The following is a 21,720-nucleotide window of genomic DNA, read 5'->3' as shown; positions in this document are numbered from 1 at the left end:
CATATGGTCCCGATACTCAGATACTTTCTCTTCAGAGACCTTGATATCAATCCTATGGCAAACTTCTTTCCAGCCCTCTGGCACTAATAAGATCCAGTGTGCCAGGAGCCAGGACCTTCAGGAGGAAGCTCTTACTTTCCTTACACTGTCCAGTCTTTTTTCATTGTTTTCACCCACATGGGTAGGACAATGCTGGTCCCGATACTCAGAAACCATCTCTACTGAGACCTTGCTATCTATCCTATGGCAAACATATGTCCAACCCACTGGCCCTAATAAGATCCAGTATGTGAGGAGCTGGGACCTTCAAGAGAATGTGCTTCCTTCTAACACACTGTCCAGTCTTTTCCCATTGTTATCACCCACATGGGTAGTACCATGCTAGTCCCAATACTCAGAAACCGTCACTTCTGAGACCTTTTTTTTTTTTGAGGGGGCCACACCCGGTAACACTCAAGGGTTACTCCTGAATATGCACTTAGAAGTTGCTCCTGGCTTGTTGGACCATATGGGACGTCGGGGGATCGAACCGCGGTCCATCCAAGGCTAACGCATGCAAGGCAGGCACCTTACCTCTAGCGCCACTGCCCGGCCCCACACTTCTGAGACCTTGATATCATTCCTATGGCAAACTTCTGTCCAGCCCACTGGCCCTAATAAGATCCAGTGTGCCAGGAGCCAGGACCTTCAAGAGAATGTACGTCCATCCAACACACTGTCTAGTCTTTTCCCATTATTATCACCCACCCTGGTAGCACCATGCTTGTTCTAATACTCAGACACCATCTCTTCTGAAACCTTGATATCAATCCCATGGCAAACTTCTGTTCAGCCCACTCTCCCTATTAATATCCAGTGTGCCAGGAACCACGACCTTCAGGAGTAAGAGCTTCTCTCCTCTACTGGCCTTGTGGAGCAAGGGGAACAGGAATGCTAGGCCCTAGATTCTGTGCCTAGATCAAGTCACCCAACTGGCTCAGGGCTATTGGCTGTCCAGGGAGAGTCACGTCATAGAAGGACCTGGAGTTTTCATTTTCTGAGAATCTCTAGGTGGGGTCAGAACCCAGGAGCTACCCATAATTTGTCTTCCCCAGTAATGTCTCAGAAAAATGCATTTATCAAGGCCATTAGAATTTTTTGTTGTTGCCTCTGTACAAGGACAGAAATGAATAAAATCTCTTTCATTTTGAACATATTGGTTGTTTTGAATCTGTTATTTGGAGGCAGGGATGATGGGGGGATAACACAGTTTATAAAGCTTTCACTGACTCCTAAAGCTTCTTAGAGAGCAGAAACAGTGTGTCCTCTCCTCCAGAGGAAGGTTGGGGTGATCTCAGCCTTCAGAAAATGTAGAGTATCAACCATCCCCTTGCAGAAAGAAGTTGTTATGTGATCAACAAGAATTTGGGGAGCAGAGGTGGACATGAGGGAATATGTGAATATCTGGGTGGGGAGGGAAGCAGATACTTACACATGGGGGAGGATATTCTGAGTCCCCACTGGAAAGACCCTCTCAGAAGAAATGCCCATTCTAGGACTGTCTCTAGCTCTGGTTATTAGATACTGAACAGAAGTGTCAGATGAAGGATCACTGAATGGATGGCCCCCACACCCAGGGGTTCCAAAACCTGAGAGGAGGAAAGTAAAGCCTCCTGGGAGAGTAAAAGTGAGAATACGTGGGATAGTCTTTTGGGAAGAAATTGTTCAGGACATCAAAGTGTATGTATTTTTCCTCTTGAACCATCATGCATCCCCCTCAAAGGTGCTTACAGGCACAGCCCCTACATGTTGATCAGATTGTCCCCCAAAATATCCTGCTGCTTCTGGTTTGTGTGCATAGTTCTGCAAGAATGTGACCAGATATAGCTTTCTTTATAGGATATATTAGGATCCTCTCAATAGTCAAATTGATGACTATACAAAAAGATTCCACTCATTGCATAGACATATACCAACTATGATATGAATGTCATTGTAGGAGTTGAAACATTTTTCCCGGAAGTCAGTCATTCCTGATTATAGAAGTTCAGGGATATATGTGGAGAACCCACTCATGCAAATGTGATTTTGGGTAAAAAGACACAAATATCTCATTTCTAAAATCTTCAGGAAAAGGCATCATCCAAGAAATCAATAAAGGAGATATTTTTCTGGGTGACAACACATTTTGCTTGAAATTCTTTCTGAATGGCTGTTCATAGACAAAACAGCCAGTGATTCAAAGGACTGCCCCATATACATAGTACTATATTCCCACTTTCTGTCTCTAATGAGAATTTAGTCACGTATAGTTTTAAATTATTTATGTTTAGTTATAATTTAATTATAACACTGCCTGAGAGAAAAACAAGACCCCTTACATTATTTTCTGTAACCTGTCCCAAAGTTTCACCAGAGAGCAAGAATGCAAAGCCAATTCAGAAGTTTACTATAATATATCTGGACCAGAATTATGAGCAGGAGTCAGAGAAGAATAAAGTTTTTGTAGGGGCCCATCATGCAGATTCCTATATATTTAAATATATAAACTTTTATATATTTGTTGGTAGCCCCACATACATTTATTCTGGAATTTGTTCAGCCCTCTGAAAAACCATGGTGACATCTGCATTTCAAAGTAGAATATTTTATGTACTACAAACCCAGTTACAAGTCTTTCAATATTTTTTTAGTTCCAGGATTGAAATCTCACTCCATATTTATCTGGCAAGCTCTCCTCTTCATTGCTTTTCTATATAGGCAATATAGCCAACCATCAATCAGCCAATATAACAAACAAACAAAAACTCTATTACAAATAGGCCATACAGTCTGCTTTCTAGTGCTTAGAATCCCATCTCTCTGCTCTGTTCAGAATTTTATCCTACTAGGGCTGATTATAAGTCAATTAAACATTAAATGAAATTATTACAAATTACCTTCTCACCCTTTTATTCCTTTCTTGCTTTAGAAATTAGTGTCATTCCAACCTCATAGAAAAGCAGCTTCTCCAATATCTCTATTGACAAAGACCTATACTCTAGTCTCCAAGGCTCATATACCTCCTATCAGGGGTCTTTCTCCCTCTCAGTCAGAGGCATATGACATACTTTCACATTTAGAGCCACTTATTCAAATAAACGCTAAAACCCAAACTGGAGATTTTCCTTTCCTGTAGCTCTTCCCTAACTCTTTCTGTGATATTGTGATAGGTATTACCAAGTGGCTACTACCTTGATGATATTTAAATCTACAGAACATCTTACCTTCTGTCTTTAGGACATCAGCTTCATGCCCTTTACAACAGTTTCACAAATATATACAATGTTGGTGATTAAAAAAAAAGCTATGAAGTGGCTGGAGCAATAGCACAGCAGTAGATCATTTATCTTACACGTGGCTGACCCAGAATGGACCTGAGATTGATCCTAAGAGTCTCATATGGTCCCCGAGCCGAGAGTGATTTCTGCAAACATAGCCAGGAGTAAGCCCTGGATGTCACTAGGTGTGGCACAAAAAAACAAACCAAACCAAACAAACAAAAACACAAAAATAAGCTATGAAGCTTCACAAGCTTGGGCACTAAGTTCAACTCTGCTTTGTTCCATTTTCAGAAATCTTCTTATTAAACACTTCCCTCAAACTCATATACTGTTGTCACTTAAACACATTAAACACAATATCTACAGAGCCTAGAAGTACACAAGCATCCTCTTTATAAGACATTTTATATGACCTCAATTGTTCAATATGTTTAGAAGAAATATGTGGAAAAATAATTTTTCTTTGAACAAGTATTATTGAAAAAAAGTCATAGTTGTTCTAAAACATGCTTCTCTTCGCTCTTATTTAAATTTTTATCAAAATAAAATATTGCAGAAAAGTTATCCATATTACTAACTATAAGGAATAGCATCAAACTCAGATATTGCTTTCTATTTAGGAGAACGTGCAGAAACCAAAATATAGATGAAAAGTTTTTTGAGTGGAAGGATTAACCTGAGTTCTCAGACAGTACTATTGAGAATTAAAAATTAATCCATTGCAGTATCAATTTAGCACTTTCTCATCCCATTAATTTTTTTAAATATAAGTTTTATTTTGATCATAGTGGTTTACATGTTGTTGACAATAATATTTTAGTTAAATATTTACATAACATCAGGGGGGATTCCCATCACCAAATTGTCCTCCCTACACCTCCATTTTTGTCCTATCTCCCATATCCTCTTCCCTCACCCCCAGGGCTGCTAGAATATGTGGTTCCCTATGTACCTATCCTACTACATAGTAGTCTTGCATCTGATTGGTCTAGGTGCCTCCCTAATTTCTCCCTCCAACTGGGAGGCAGGCCTAGCTAGTTAAATTTGCGTGGTTTGGTTTGAAGAAGAGAAAAGTAGTAAACTGGGGTAAAAGTCTAATACTCCGAAAGTGGGCAGAGTCCTTCTAGAGGTTCTTATAATCGATTTGAAGGGTGAAGGAGGAAAAAGAAAATGAAACATTCCATTGGTACAAAAAAAAAAACAAAAAACAAAAACAAAAAAAAACGCCATGGTCTTGAGATAAGAAACATAAAGAAAGAAAAAAAAAAGAGAGAGAAAAATAGGTATATCTGGGGACAACAGCTTCAATAACCACACTCAAACAGAGAAATCGACCAAAAATAGTTAGGTAAGTAAAAATAATAATAATAATAATAATAATAATATAATAAATGAAGGTAAAAAATAATATTTAAATAGTAAACAATGTTTTGTGCTTTTTTTATTTTCCCTCCTGCCCTGGCACAGTAAATATTGGGGTCATTCGAAAAGGAATTCACTTGGCCTAAGAGTTATGGGTTTCTCCGTCCTTGGAGTATATTGTCATGGGATCAACTATAGACTCTGTTCAAGATCATTTACCCTCCCGGTGGTCTTTTGTCGTGTTTGGGAGACTTCTGTTCTGTTCTGGGTGGTACAATCAGACCTCTGTGTCTAGAGATCTCAGTGTCTGCACAGATTCAGGGTTGGGACTTATGATGACGTCAGTCTTTGTGGTTCAGGAGTTCTGTTCCCTCAGTGTCATTTTAATCCATCTTCTGTGGTTGGTGGTGTTGGTCTTTGCACGGTACCTAGGATGGCACTTAGGATAGCATCTTTCTTTGTGCTTCCAGAAGCCAGATTCCATTACAATTGTCTCTGCTAGACCTTTGGAAGTGGGGTTCATGGTTGTTTTGCAGGTCTTAGTTCAAACCCTAGACTAGGGCATTTTTATTGGTCCCACGGTGTATACCATCTGGTCATGGTTCTAGCAGCCAGTCATCTGTAAATTGCGATCTTGGATTTTGGATCTACCAAAGGGTGACAAGTCTTCTGGTAGAGTAGGGTAACCTGCTCTTAGGTCAAGTTGTTCCCATTTTTCTCTTTGTCAGGATATCATATTGGAGCTGGGACTTGTTGGTGACCCTGCCGTATTAAGGCTGTCCTGGCTGGGATCTGTTTCCTGTAGTTGTCGTGGAGAACTGTGCTGTTTCTATGTCTGGGATCCAGGGCTCAAGGCTGGATGGATGGTATCTAATCACCTGAGGTCTAAGTTGATTCCACATGACATTTTTTCGAGGTAGGAGATATCCCTGTATTGTGAACAACTATGAGTTCCCATCTCTAGTTGATAGGAGCTCTTTTTTGTATGTAAGATTTCCCCTTTTTAATGTGCCTTTGCAGGGGGAAATGGCGCTACATTATATTGTCAGTGCATTTGGGGGTGGACAAAGGGAAAAACAAAAACAGGTCACATACCCAGAGAAAGTAAAAAAAAAAATAAAAAAAATAAATATATATGTATGTATATATATATAGGAATAAAAATATATGTGTTCACATATGTATATGTAGGACAGACACATTTAAAAAATTATACTAAAAAACAAAACAAACAAACAAACAAAAGCCAAGTAAAGAAGTATTTAAAGGACCAAAGTGATGCAATAGACTACTTTACATTTGGGGAAAAGCAAGTAAAGAGGTGGTGTAATACAGGTCTTATGCTTATGTTGGAAGTACAGTTTTTCCATTGTCTTTTGGGTTTTTCTTGTGGTGTGTGGGTTCCCAGGCACCTTTCCATCATGCCCCCTGACCTTCTTCAGATTGGCAAAAGGTGTGCTACAGGGAGGTCCTGGAAGAGATCTTGCATTGGGGCTACTTTTGGGAGTAAGAGGAGTTTGAAGTAACAGTCCACGTTAGGGGGAGTTGATAGGGAGGGGTGCACAGCATGAGTCTGCAGGGGAGTTGGCTGCCTTTTTTTTTGCCAGAGACGAGGTGTGGGTTTGACTGGGTGTCCCTTCGCTTGGGTGCTGGGTACTGGATCTTTGGGGTAGGAGGTCGATCTTGTTTCCTAATAGATTAAGGACTGAGGGTGAAGAATTTTAATATGGTGGGAGGTCTGGATGGGATTGAGGGGTGGAGGGATAGTTGGATTTCCAGAGGGGGGAAAGGCTAAGGTATATGGAAGGGGTAGGAAGGGAGAAAAGAGAAAATACATTAGAAAGAAAGGGAGAAGAGAAAGGATAGAAAGTAAAGAAAAGAATAGAAAAGAAAAAAAATAAAATGAAAGTGATGAGAAGAGAGGAGAGAATAGCAAGGGAATGTTAGTTTGCTTGAATGTGTTAGATGAATAGAGCATGTAGTTTTAGTCTGTACGTCACTGTTACTGCTTTGGTGGTCTGACTGGTCATGTGCTTCAATCCCTAAAAGAAGGTATAACCTAGAGATAAAGTGTATGTTAAAGAGTTTTCTCGGGGCCATCTCGTAGTGCAAACTAGGTATGGTATCTCCTGTGGTATTCCGAGCTGTCATCTTAGCTTGTTCGCCCTTCGTATCCAAGAACGCCTGTGGACAGAAAAGCTGAGAGGTTATTCTAAATATAATAAGATAGAGGCATTAATACGTAGTGTTATGGGATATTTCCATTGGAGTCAGTGGTTTGCCGTGGTATTCTTTACCTGTGTTCCTGTATACAATCTCTAAAGGATTATTGTGGGCCATTGTTGTAGAAGGTTGATTACATACCTGTTCTCTCTATGCTGCTGTTTCTGGTGTTGCTGTTTTCTTTGTGGTATAATGTGTAGTCAAGAGTTTGCGTTGTTCCTTTTTCATGTATTTTGGGAACTGTTCCCAGGTATATGTTGACTATTCCAGTGTTTCGAGTTTCTACCCTGTTAGACCCTGATATTTGATTGTTAAGTATTAGTTGTGTTTGACATGTATGTTCTATGTGCTTCAGAATAGTGCTACCATTCTGTGTTTATCTTTTGTCTTCTGACTTACTTCATTTAACATAACATGATCTAGGTCCATCCACGTTGCTGCAAAATCTGTGATTGTATCATTTCTGCCTGCCATGTAATATTCCATTGTGTATAGATACCACATCTTAATGATCCATTCATCTGTTGTTGGACATCGCGGTTGGTTCCAAGATTTGGCTATTATACTGAGTGCTGCGATAAATAGTGGGGTGCACACGTATTTTGGAATGAATGTTCTTCCAACTTGGGGGTATATATCTAGGAGTGCAATTGCTGGGTCAAAAGGGAGCTCAATTCTGAGTTCTTTGAGCACTCTCCAGACTGTTCTCCAGTCTTGGAGTTGTTGGACTAGGGGGCATTCCCACCAGCAGTGGATGAGAGTTCCCTTCATACTGCATCCCCGCCAACAAAGATTGTTCTCAGTATTTTTGATGTGAGTCATCCTCACTGGTGTAAGGTGGTATCTCATTGTTGTCTTGATTTGGATCTCTCTGATGATGAGTGAGGTGAGCATGTTTTCATGTGTTTGTTGGCCATCCTTCTGTCTTCCTCAGAGAAGTGTCTATTCATTTCTTCTCCCCATTTTTTATGGCTTTATTTGGTTTTGAGGGACCCAGTTTTCAGAGTGCATTGTAAGTTCTAGATATCAGCCCTTTATCTGATATGTCTAGCGAAAAAATTTTTTTCCCATTCTGTTAACTGTCTTCTTGCATTAAGTAAGGTTTCTTTCGCCATGCAGAAGCTTTTTAGTTTGATGTAGTCCCATTTGTTTATGTTTGCTGCTAAAGGTACTTGCCATTGGTGCTCCATTCTCGAAGACCTTTTTGATATATAGGTCTTCAAGTGTTCTGCCTATTTCATTCTTGATAAACTTTATAGATTCCGGTCTGATTTCAAGGTCTTTGATCCATTTTGAGTTGACTTTTGTATAAGGAGTGAGGTATGGGTCGATTTTCACTTTCGTACATGTAGTTTTCCAGTTGTACCAACACCATTTGTTGAACAGGCCTTCTTTGTTCCATTTTAGATTCTTGCCTCTTTATCAAATATTAGTTGGCTGTATATCTGGGGGGTTATGTCTGGGAATTCTGTTCTGACCCACTGGTCTGAGGTCCTGTCTCTGTTCCAGTACCATGCTGTTTTGATTACTATGGCTTTATATTATAGTTTCAAGTTAGGTAAGGCGATTCCACCCAGCTATTTGTTTTTCAGTATGTGTTTGGCTATCCTGGCTTTTTTGTGTTCCAGATGAATGTTGTGATTGAATGTTCTATTTCTTTAAAGAATTGTGTCTGGATTTGGATAGGGATTGCATTAAATCTATATAGAAGTTTGGGTAGGATAGTCATTTTGACTATGTTTATTCTACCTATCCATGAGCATGGGATGTTCTTCCATTTCTTTAAATCGTCTTCAATTTCTTTCTGAAGTGTTTTGAAGTTTCCCTGGTATAGGTCTTTCACTTCTCTTGTAAGGTTCATTCCTAGATACTTGATATTTTTGATACTATCTTAAATGGAATTGTATTTTTAATCTCTCTCTCCTCAACTTCATTGTTTGTATATAGAAACACTACTGTCTTTTGTGTATTGACTTTGTATCCAGCCACTTTGCTGTATTGGTTGATTGTTTCTAGGAGTTTTACTGTGGACTCCTTAGGGTTTTTGATGTATATCATCATATTGTCGGCAAATAGAGATAGCTTGTGTTCTTCTTTCCCTATTTCAATTCCTTTGATTCCTTCTCTTGTCGGATTTCTATTGCTAGGACTTCTAAGGTTATATTGAATAAGAGTGGAGAGAGTGGACAGCCTTGCCTAGTTCCTGACCTTAGTGGGAATGCTTCTAGTTTCTCGCCATTAAGTATAATGTTGGCTGTAGGCTTTTCTTATATAGCTGTAACTATCTTGAGGAAGGTTCCTTCTAACCCTATTTTGCTGAGTGTCTTTAACATGAAAGGATGTTGGATTTTGTCAAACGCCTTCTCGGCATCGATTGATATGATCATGTGGTTTTTGTCTTTCATGTTGTTGATGTGATGTATAATGCTGATTGATTTGCGTATGTTGAACCAAACTTGCATTCCTGGTATGAATTCCACTTGGTCGTGATGTATGATCTTTTTGATGAAGTTTTGGATTCGGTTTGCTAAGATTTTGTTAAGTATCTTTGCATCTATGTTCATTAGTGAGATTGGTTGGTAGTTTTCTTTTTTGGTGGTGTCTTTGCCTTCTTTGGGAATGAGTGTGATATTAGCCTCATAAAAGGAGTTGGGGAGTATTCCTGTTTTTTCTATGGTTTGGAAAAGCCTATGGAAAAGTGGTAGTAAGTCTTCTTGAAATGTTTGATAGAATTTACCTGTAAATCCATCTGGGCCTGGGCTTTTGTTCTTAGGGAGTTTTTTAAATTACATCTTCGATTTCCTTGAGGTGATTGGTCTGTTTAGGCTTTCTAGATCTTCCTTTTCCAGTCTTGGAAAAGGGTGTTTGTCCAAGAATCTGTCAATTTCTACTGGGTTCTCTAGCCTAGTTGAGTATAGTTGTTCATAATATGATCTCATGATATGTTGTATTTCTTGGGGTTCTGTTGTAATCTCTCCCCTTTCATTTGTGATCCTACTGATTTGGGTGTTTTCCCTCTTTTTTTTTGGTGAGTTTTGTCAATGGTTTGTCTATCTTGTTTATTTTTTCGAAAAATCAACTCCTGGTCTCATTGATTTTTTGTATTTTTTTTCTTAGTTTCGATGTTGTTTATTTCTGCTCTGGTTTTTATTATTTCTTGCCTTCTGGTTGTGGTTGGATTTCTCTGTTGCTGTTGTTCCAATTCTTTGAGGTGATATTTTAAACTGTTGGTTTTGTTATTTTCCTGTTTCTTGACATAGGCCTGTATTGCTATGAGTTTCCCCCTAATTACTGCTTTTGCTGTGTCCCATAAATTTTGACATGTTGTCTCTTCATTGTAATTTGTCTCAAGGAATCTTTTTATTTCTTCCTTGATTTGTTATTTTATCCAGCTGTTGTTGAGCAGCATGTTGTTTAATCTCCAGGTATAAATTTTTCTCCATTGCTTCTTCTTGACTTCAATTTTGACCTCTGTTGCTTAGTGATCTGAAAGGGTACTTCTAATGATCCTTACCTTTGTGGTCTTATATAGATTGGCTTTGTATCCTAAGACATGGTCTATTCTGGAGAAGGTTCCATGTGGGTTTGAGAAGAATGTGTATTCTGCTTTCTGGGGATGGACGGCTCTATAGAAGTCTATTAGCCCTAAATCTTCTAATTTTCCATTTAGAGCTCTTATTTCTTTGCTATTTTTCTGTTTAGTGGATCTGTCCAGTGGTGATAGTGGAGTATTGAGGTCCCCTACGATTATCATATTTCCCTTCATGTGTTTCTCCAGGTTTGCCAGTAGTTTTCTCACATATTTTGCTGACTCTACATTAGGTGCATAGATATTTACCAGGGTTAATGTTTCTTGATCTAATGTTACCCTGATTAGTAAGTAGTGACCCTCTTTGTCTCTGATAACTTTCTTGAGTTTGAATACAATTTGGTCTGATATAAGAATGGCTGTCCCTGCTCTTTTTTTCCATTGGCCTGAATAATTACTTTCCATCCTTTTATTCTAAGCCAGTGCTTATCCTGTAACTGTAGGTTTGTTTCTTGCAGACAGCAGAAGTCTGGTTTATTTTTCCTAACCCAGTTCTCTACTATGTGTCTTTTAATTGGAGAGTTTAGTCCATTAACATTTAGGGAAATTATTGAGAGAGAGGACTGTTGTGCAGTTGTATTGTGTGGAGTGGTTGTTGTTACAATTGGGGGTTTGGATTGTGTAATTCGTCTCTGAGTAAGTCGCTTAGGATCAGCTTACTTTGCACAAATAGTTCAAGTTCGTTCATGTTTGAGAATGTTTTTAGTCTTCCCTCCCATATGAATGATAGTTTTTCTGGGTATTGAACCCTGGGTTGGAAATTTCTTTCATTCAGTCATTTAAATATGTCATTCCACTGTCTTCTTGCTTGAATTATTTCAAATGGGAGATCTGGTTTGATTCTTATGTCCTTCCCTTTGTACTTGAGGTTTTTTTTTCTCCCTTATTGCTTTCAGGAGTTCCTCTTTCTCTTTGTTTTTTGCCATTTGTATTATTATATGTCTTGGTGTTGGTTTATTAGGGTCTATTTTATTAGGGACTCTTGACTTCCTGGATTTGTCATGAAGTTTCTTTCCAGAGGGTGGGGAAGTTCTCTGTTATTATCTTCCTGACTACCTGTTCTTCCCCCTTCCCTATTTCCTCCCCTTCTGGTATACACACAATTCTTAGATTGTTTCTTTTGTCCTTGTTCATTAGTTATTGGATTTTTCCTTCCAGTGCTTTGCCTTTTATTTCTTTGTTGGTTTCTTGATCATTTTTTGTTTGCAGTTTTCCTTCGAGTTCTTCGATGTGCTTCTCCAACTCTGTGTTTCTGCTCATAAGTCTTGTTACTTTGTCTTTTAAATCCTTCACTTCTTTTTGTATGGAATCTCTTATGTTTTTTGACATTTCTTCTTTAATTTGGCTGATTCGTTCATCCATGGATTTCTTATACTCGGTTGCTAGGGTTTCCTTCATTTCTTTTAGTAATTCTTGCATTTCCTTTCTCATGACCGCTTTTAGGTCTTCTTCCCATGGTTCTGTGCGTTTTGGTGGACTTGGAAACTTGATAGGGTTTGTCATGGTGTCTCCAGTTATTAGGGATCTCCTTGATTTATGCATAATTCTTTGTATTTAATGGTGTGTTTTGGAGTGCTGTGGCTTCTAATTTCGGCCTGCTTTGGTCCCCTTCCTGAAGGTGTTTCTAGAGGGGGCTGTTGGGTGAGCTTGTTGAACCTAGCTCTTTCTCCTCGCCTTTGCTACCTAGAGTTCAGCCTTCCTTCAATGGGTATTGTTGCTTTTCTGCTCCTTATTTCTTTCAGCGGTGCAGTTCCGCTCCTGGCCACAATGGTTGCTGGCGCTGTTGAGCCTAGCTCTCTATCCCCCCTCCTCTCTCTGGAAGTCAATGGAGCTCCCCCCCCCTAAGCCTCCGTTGACCAACCCTGCAGGCTCTGCCTTCGCCCTTGGGGAGTCCCTGGTCCGCTCCAGGGCCCAAGGGGGTGGACTGCTCTAGGTCACCTGAGAGTCCAGATGGCTGGCCCTATCTCCCCCGTCTATTCGGGTCACTGAACTTGCCTTTCCAGGTGCCCACCCAGGGGAAGGGACTCACTCAAGCCGCTCAGGCCGGCTCTCGGGGGTCCTTGGGGGAGGAGCCCGACCAGGCACCTGCGAAAGGGAACAGGGACTCACTCAAGCTGCTCAGGCCGGCGCTCGTGGGTCCCCATTAAATTTTTTTCAGTAAAATTTAGAATTGTACTTCCAGACATGTGTTCAAGAAAAAAATATAATATTTTGTATTAAAATATATGCCAAACAAACACTCAGAAACTAATCAGAATATTTACTCATGAATATAAAAAAATTACTAATTAGTAAATATGCATTTACCCATGAATGAAAAATACCACATGGTTCTTCCATATAGTAAGTGACCATTTTCAGTGACAACATTTATAGCCATTAATTTGAGGCCAGGCATAATCCTGAGTTTAACATATGTCCAGATTACAGGTAGTTTTTGTAACCAAAAATGAACTGATGAGATGCAATCTAAAACTTCAAAGAGAAAAGCAGATCAGAAAAGCAGAATGTAATTATCTGGGTTAGATATAATAATAGCGGAATGCATCATTGGTGTCATTACATGGTAGTATTAAAGACTGGTGTTAGGAAAAAAAATGGCAAGTTAGGGCACAGGGACATTGGGGACACAGGAGTGTGCATCTTCATCCTGTTGAACAGGGTAGGTAGACTGAAGGAGCTTCCATGTCAGTTTGTCTGCTTCACACTATATAAAATCTTGTCGGTAATAACAGTGAGATTATGAATTCAGGCATGACAGTAAGACCACAGTTACCTTGAATTCCAAGATTTGACTGACTTTAGGTGAGGTCTTAAAAATGAGGGGTGAATAGTTGCTGGAATTGAAAATTCAGCTTTATAATGATAGACCTTTAGACAAATCACTAAATATATTTAAGATTCAGTTTCTTATCTGTCAAAGGGACTCAAAAGTTTTCAACTCTAGGATCTTGTTGAGACAAATATATGAGATGAACCATGAAGAATATTGTGGAACCCCAGAAACAAATGCAGGAATATTGAGAATTCAAATTTTATTTTGGGAGATGATCCTAGGACCCAGGCAGACTGACACAGCAACAACAAGTGTGCTGGCCCAGGGAACTGGCCTCCTTCATAGGAGCTAAGCTTTATAGGAGCTAAAACTGAATGTCATCTGACTTTTTCTTTTTTCAAAAATATACATACTAAATCATAATTATGCATATACTAAGATAATTAATAAAAGTGGCATATGTATTTTGTGAGAGAATGTGTATCAGCATGGATACTTTAAAGGAAATATTTATCAAGAATGTACAATATTTTGGGTTTCTTATAAAATATTAGCTTTACTAGAGTTACTTATGGCCTTCAAAATGTCTGTGTGTGAATGAGTTTATTGATTTTTTTGGTTATACATTTTATTGCTCTGGGGTTATCCTGGCTCTGTGCTCAGAAAGTATACCTAGCAGGCTCAGGGAAGCATATAGGATGCAAGATGGAACCTTGGTTGGTTGCATGCAAGGAAAATGCTCCCTCCTCTCTGTTACTACTCCAACCATTATTGTATATGAACATTCTTGTGTTTCTTCTTAACAATAAACAAATCGACATTATACACTTTGGACGATACCTTTGCCACCTACATATTTTTTCTATGAGAGTTTAAATCAAATTGTTGATCATCTTGAAGAAAATTGAATTTTGTTTCTTTATTTTTTAAATTAGTATCTTTATTTACGCATTATTTTTACAAACATGTTCGCAGTTGGGTTTTGGTTTTAAAAACGGACATCTCCCTTTACCAGTGCAAAAAATACCCACCACAAATATCTCCAATCTCCCTTCTCTCCAACACCCTGCCTGCTTTAGAAACAAGCATTCTATTTCTCTCACTCATTATAATCGTCAGATTCTTCATTTTGATGCATTTAATCACTCAAAAGTCATGACTTGGGTTAATAAGACTGGTGCTATCAGATAATGTTTTGTCTGTTGTCTAGAAAATATGTCCACTCTATTTTATCAGTTTAGTTAGGGGTAATGGATATAAAATAAAATGGCAAATGCATTTCTTGGGGAGGAATATTTTGCACAGGGGTAAATTTTTAAAAATTAAAGAACACAACTACTATCATGTTAATATTTTTCTGATATTTTCCTCTCACTAACCAATAACATTTTGTATATGACAAGTTCTCGTGTAACTTATGTTAGGACATCTCTATTTTATTCTGTGGAACAGTATTCTATTTTCTAGCATATTTCCTAAGCCTGGTATTTTTACATATATTTTATTTAAATACCTTGATTACATACATGATTCTGTTTGGGTTTCAGTCATGTAAAGCACACCACCCATCACCAGAACAATGTTCCCATCACCAATGTCCCAAATCTCCCTACTCCCCACCGGACACCCGCCTGTACTCTAGACAAGCTTTCCATTTACCTCATACATTCTCATTATTAGGACAGTTCATAATGTAGTTATATCTCTAACTAAACTCATAACTCTTTGTGGTGAGCTTCCTGATGTGAGCTGGAACGTCCAGCTCTTTTCTCTTTTGTGTCTGAAAATTATTATTGCAAGAATGTCTTTCATTTTCTTAAAACCCATAGATGAGTGAGACCATTCTGCATTTTTTCTCTCTCTCTGACTTATTTCACTCAGGATAATAGATTCTGTGTACATCCATGTATAGGAAATTTTCATGATTTCATCTCTCCTGACAGCTGTATAGTATTCCATTGTGTATATGTACCACTGTTTCTTTAGCCATTCGTCTGTTGAAGGGCATCTGGATTGTTTCCAGAGTCGTGCTACGGTAAAGAGTGCTGCAATGAATATAGGTGTAAGGAAGGGGTTTTTGTATTGTATTTTTGTGTTCCTAGGGTATATTCCTAAGAGTAGTAGAGCTGGATTGTATGGGAGCTCGATTTCCAGTTTTTGGAGGAATCTCCATATTGCTTTCCATAAAGGTTGAACTAGACGGCATTGCCACCAGAAGTGGATTGTGCCAATACCACTTGTTGAAGAGGCTTTCTTTGCTCCATTTAGGATTTCTTGCGCCTTTATCAAAAATTAGGTGATTGTATATCTGGGGAACATTCTCTGAGTAGTCAAGCCTATTCCACTGATCTGAGGGCCTGTCCTTATTCCAATACCATACTGTTTTGATAACTATTGCTTTGTCGTGAAGTTTAAAGTTGGGGAAAGTAATTTCTCCCATATTCTTTTGCCTGATGATTGCTTTAGCTATTCTAGGTTGTTTATTTTTCCAAACGAATTTCAAAAGTGCCTGATCCACTTCTTTTAAGAATGTCATGGGTATTTTTAGAGGGATCCCATTACATCTGTATAATGCCTTGGGGAGTATTGCCATTTTGATTATGTTAATCCTGCCAATCCATGAGCAGGGTATGAGTTTCATTTCCGTGTGTCCTCTCTTATTTATTGGAGCAGAGTTTTATAGTTTTCTTTGTATATGTCCTTCACATTTTTAGTTAAGTTGATTCCAAGATATTTGAATTTGTGTGGCACTATTGTGAATAAGGTTGTTTTCTTAATGTCCATTTCCTCCTTATTACTATTGGTGTATAGAAAGGCCATTGATAATTTTGTGTTAATTTTGTAGCCTGCCACCTTGCTATATGAGTCTATTGTTTCTAGAAGCTTTTTGGTAGAGTCTTTAGGGTTTTCTAAGTAGAGTATCATGTCATCTGCAAAGAGTGAGAGCTTGACTTCTTCATTTCCTATCTGGATTCCCTTGATATCTTTTTCTTGCCTAATCGCTATAGCAAGTACTTCCAGTGTTATGTTGAATTGGTGAGAGAGGACAACCTTGTCTTGTGCCAGAATTTAGAGGGAAGGCTTTTAGTTTTTCTCCATTGAGGTTAATATTTGCCATAGGCTTGTGGTAGATGGCCTTAACTATATTAAGAGGTTCCTTCCATTCCCATCTTGCTGAGAGTTTTGATCAAGAATGGGTGTTGGACCTTATCAAATGCTTTCTCTGCATCTATTAATATGATCATGTGGTTTTTATTTTTCTTGTTGTTGATGTTGTGTATTATGTTGATAGATTTACAGATGTTAAATCATCCTTGCATTCCTGGGATGAAACATACTTGATCATAGTGGATGATCTTCTTAATGAGGCATTGAATCCTATTTGCCAAGATTTTGCTGAGTATCTTTGCATCTGAATTCATCAGCGATATTGGTCTGTAATTTTCTTTTTTCGTAGCACCTCTGTCTGGTTTAGGTATCAAGGTGATATTGGCTTCATAAAAGCTATTTGGAATTGTTTCCGTTTGTTCAATTTCCTGAAAGAGTCTTGCCAGGATTGGTAGTAGTTCCTCTTGGAAAGTTTGAAAGAATTCATTAGTGAATCCATCTGGGCCTGGGTTTTTGTTTTTGGGCAGACATTTGATTACCGTTTTAATTTTGTCAATAGTGAAGGGGGTGTTTCGATGTGCTACATCCTCCTATTTTAACCGTGGAAGATGATAAGCATCCAAGAATTTATTCATTTCTTCCAGGTTCTCATTTTTAGTGGCATAGAGTTTCTCAAAGTAGTTTCTGATTACCCTTTGAATTTCTGCCATATCAGTAGTTATCTCTTCTTTTTCATTCCTAATTCGAGTTATCAAGTTTCTCTCTCTCTTTCTTTGTTAGTTTTGCCAGTGGTTTATCAATCTTGTTTATTTTTTCAAAGAACCAACTTCTGCTTTTGTTGATCTTTCAGATTGTTTTTTGGGTTTCCACTCGTTGATTCTGCTCTCAGCTTTGTTATTTCCTTCTGTCTCCCTATTTTTGGGTCCTTCTGTTGAGCACTTTCTAGTTCTATTAGCTGCGTCATTAATCTACTCAGGTAAGATCCTTCTTCCTTCCTGATGTGTGCTTGCAAAGCTATAAATTTTCCTCTCAGTACTGCTTTTGAAGTACATAAGTTCTGATAGTTTGGAATTCACAAATAATTTCAGAGCCTTGTGGTCAGCAGTGGTAGTCTGCAAAATGTCTATCCTCTTGATATTATGGAGGTATGTTTTATGTGCCAGCATGTAGTCTATCCTGGAGAATGACTCATGTACATTGGAGAAGAATATGTGTATCCAGGTTTCTGGGGATGGAATGTCCTATTTATATCCACTAGGCCTCTTTATTCCATTTTGCTTTTTAGTTCTAATATATTCTTGTTGGGTTTCAGTCTGGTTGACCTATCTAGTTTTGACAAAGCCATGCTGAAGTCCCCACCATTATTGTGCTGTTATTGATATTATTTTTCAAATTTTCAACAATTGTATTAAATATTTTGCTGGCCCCTCATTCGGTGCATATATGTTTAGGAGAGTTATTTCTTCCTGCTCTACATACCCCTTGATTAATATAAAATGTCCATATTTGTCCCTTACGACCTCCCTGAGTATAAAGTTAGCATTATCTTATATTAGTATGGCCACTTTAGCTTTTTTATGGGTGTTGTTTGCTTGGATAATTTTTCTCCAGCCTTTTATTTTGAGTCTATGTTTGTTCTGACTATTCAGGTGCGTTTCTTGTAGGCTGCAGAAGGTTGGATTGAGTTTTTTGATCCATTTAGCCACTCTGTGTCTCTTAACTGGTGTATTTAGTCCACTCACTTTGAGAGAAAGAATTATCCTGGGGTTTAATGCCATCTTTATATTGAAATTTGGTGTGTCTTTTGGTTAGTCTTGTCTTAAATTAGGTCTTTCAGTTTTTCTCTTAAGACTGGTTTTGAGTCTGTAGTTTCTGAGCTGTTTTTTGTCTGTGAAACCATGTATTCTTTCATCAAACTGGAAAGTAAGTTTTGCTGGTTACAGTATTCTAGGTGAAACATTCATTTCATTCAGTCTTGTCACAATATCCCACCACTGCTTTCTGGCCTTGAGTTTTTCTGGTGACAGGTCTGCTGTAAATCTCAAGGACGCTCCCTTGAATGTAATTTCCCTTTTTGATCTTGCTGTTTTCAGAATTCTGTCTTTATCTGTTGGATTCGTCATTGTGACTAGGATGTGTCTTGGGGTATATTTTCTGGGGTCTCTTTTGGTTGGTACTCCTCGAGCATGCAGGATTTGATCACCTATATTCTTTAGCTCTGGAAGTTTCTCTTTAATGATGTTCTTGACTGTTGATTCTTCCTGGAAATTTTTTTCCAGGGTCTCTGGGACACCAATGATTCTTAAGTTGTTTCTGTTGAGCTTATCATAGAGTTCTATTTTTGTCTGTTCCCATTCTTTGACTAATTTTTCCATTGTCAGTTCATTTGCTTTAAATTTATTTTTAGGCTGCTAAGAAAAAAAGTGACCTATTAAAAACTATTTTAACTATTTGAATACAAAATTATTCTTAAGATCAGTGTGATTCAAACTTCAGTCTACCCGAAATTATGGAATTCTATGTACTAATATCAATTCTTACTGATTTTACATTATTGTGCTAATGTTATTTTACTATCAAATTTTAACTGATTTTTTAAATTGATAGATAGATTTAGATAGATAGATACCAGAAAACAAATCATAATCTCTGCTTTGTTCATCTTCTTCTTTCTAATAATTACTTGTAATTTCTCCCTTGTTGCTGGTGTCTTTGTAATAATTTTATGATAAGAAATCTTGAATCTCATTTCTCTTATCAGACTGGAGACAACAGTGAATCTCTGTTTAACTTAAGTCCTAGTTGACGTATATGTATCAGGAAAAATCAATTTTTTATAATTTTTAAATATATATATTTTATAAATTTTATAAAGTACATAAATTAGTGTAGAGGAAAACTCGTTAAGTAGTCTTTAATTCTATTCAAGTATATTTATTTTCATATTAGCATTAGACCTACTGAACATGTTATTTTGATCTTGAAATACAATACCTTAAAAATTTAATAATAGCAGAGTCATTCTGGACCAGAATTTTGGATAAAGCTGACTCTTCCAGACCCCTTAAGCTCAGCAGATATTTTTAGGCTTCCCCCAGCTTGCTTCAACATGGGAACTTTGATCTTCTCTGGCATCCATCCCCTGAGTCTTGCTTCAGCTGAGGTGAGTAATTCCGGGCTGGAGTTGCAGATAAAGCTGAATCTGCTTACAGCTGCACACTGTATGAATACCACCACAACACGTAGAAAAACCCACAACACAAGGGTTACTATGGGGAAACTATGCAGACCAACATCAGGCATAGAGAATGAAGATGGCAAATCTGATGACCCAACAGCAGCCAACCACCTAGTCTTTTAGATATGGAGTTTATAGAAGGAATATGGAGGATGCTCACAGAACTCAAAGAAAGTATAAAACAGAACACTAATAAGAATCAAGAGAATATGAAGATAGAAATCAAAAAATTCCAAACTGAAATATCAGGTCAAATAACAGGTTTGAAAAACTCAGTAGATGAATTGAAGAACAAAATGGATGAGCTTTCCCACAGGTTAACAGCAGCTGAGGATAGAATTAGTGTGCTGGAAGATGAGATGCATAACAACTCCATACAGCAGAAGAGATTGGGAAAAAAGCCCTAAAGCAAATGATCAGACAATGGAAAAATTACTCAAAGAATATGAACAGATGAAAATAGAAGTCTTTGATAAGCTCAACAGAAACAACTTAAGAATCGTTGGAGTCCCAGAGACCCAAGAAGAAAATCTCCAGGAAGAATCAACAGTCAAGAACATCATCACAGATAAATTAACAGAGCTAAAGAATACATGTGACCTTGGGCCCGGAGAGATAGCACAGCGGCGTTTGCCTTGCAAGCAGCCGATCCAGGACCAAAGGTGGTTGGTTCGAATCCCGGTGTCCCATATGGTCCCCCGTGCTTCCCAGGAGCTATTTCTGAGCAGACAGCCAGGAGTAACCCCTGAGCATCGCTGGGTGTGGCCCAAAACCCAACCCCCCCCAAAAAAAAAAGAATACATGTGACCGGATGCGCTGAGCCGCCGCCATTTTGGAGGCCAGGCACTGAGGTGATTCTCCACTCACGCAGGAGCAGGCATGGGTCCAATCGTTGTCACGGGAGAGTGAGACAGAGGCGGAGGGAGCAGTGGAGGGAGGAGGCGGTGGTGGTGGAGGTGGCAGAGGCAGCGAGGCTGAGCCATGGCCAACATCGCGGTGCAGCGAATCAAGCGTGAGTTCAAGGAGGTGCTGAATAGCGAGGAGACGAGCAAAAATCAAATTAAAGTAGATCTTGTAGATGAGAATTTTACTGAATTAAGAGGAGAAATAGCAGGATCTCCAGACACACCATATGAAGGAGGAAGATATCAACTGGAGATAAAAATCCCCGTAAGGTCCGGTTTATCACTAAAATATGGCATCCTAATATTAGTTCCGTCACAGGGGCTATTTGTTTGGATATCCTGAAAGATCAATGGGCAGCAGCAATGACTCTTTGCACCATATTATTGTCATTGCAAGCACTGTTAGCAGCTGTAGAACCAGATGATCCTCAAGATGCAGTTGGTAGCAAATCAATACAAACAAAATCCTTAAATGTTTAAACAGACAGCTCGGCTTTGGGCACATGTGTATGCTGGAGCACCAGTTTCTAGTCCAGAATATACAAAAAAAAAATAGAAAATCTATGTGCTATGAGCTTTGATAGGAATGCAGTAATAGTGGCCTTGTCTTCAAAATCATGGGATGTAGAGACTGCAACAGAATTGCTTCTGAGTAACTGAGGCATTGAGAGCTGCTAAAAGTCAAAATTGCCTCTTCTTGAGGAGCTTCACCATCTGTTATTTTTAGGATTCTGCATAGATTTCTTTAAACTAGCATTCTTGCCTAATGATGTTACCTGGGCACCATTGGAGACTGAAAAACTACTGCTCTGTAAATAAAGCTAATTAAATGTCTGTGTAAATTTAAAAAGGGAAAATACTTTAATTTTTTCTTACTTTATAGTGTAAAAATTCTTTGAGCTAAGCTAAAACCATGGAAAAAACATGCTACTTTAGTATTTAGCAGTGTACCAAGACTAGCAAGAGTTTGCTTCAGGATTTTGTTGAATAATTAAGACAATATTTTGAGTGTGTCAGAGGCATTCAAATTGTTGGTGTTGCATCACAGCTACCTTAACTGTTTTAACATGGATCCTCTGTGCCTGTGAATTTACTTGCATGCTTGTACTTGACTTAGGGATGGGTAGCTGAAAAGACCACAATAAGTATTTGAGAATTCTTAAATATAAAATTTATTCAGAATTGAACATGGTGACCTATTCAGAGCCTTTTAGTCC

The 21,720-nt window shown here is 38.4% G+C and overlaps 1 pseudogene; it reads left to right on the top strand.

Moving 5' to 3' along the window:
* Positions 1 to 20,576: 20,576 nt before the first annotated feature.
* LOC126026105 (ubiquitin-conjugating enzyme E2 K-like) lies at positions 20,577 to 21,360 on the top strand (annotated as a pseudogene).
* Positions 21,361 to 21,720: the final 360 nt, after the last annotated feature.

Source organism: Suncus etruscus, chromosome 13 (assembly GCF_024139225.1).
Source record: "Suncus etruscus isolate mSunEtr1 chromosome 13, mSunEtr1.pri.cur, whole genome shotgun sequence".
NCBI classification, from domain to species: Eukaryota; Metazoa; Chordata; class Mammalia; order Eulipotyphla; family Soricidae; genus Suncus; species Suncus etruscus.
Note: the sequence above shows the minus strand (reverse complement) of the source record. Positions and strands in the feature narration are given on the sequence as shown.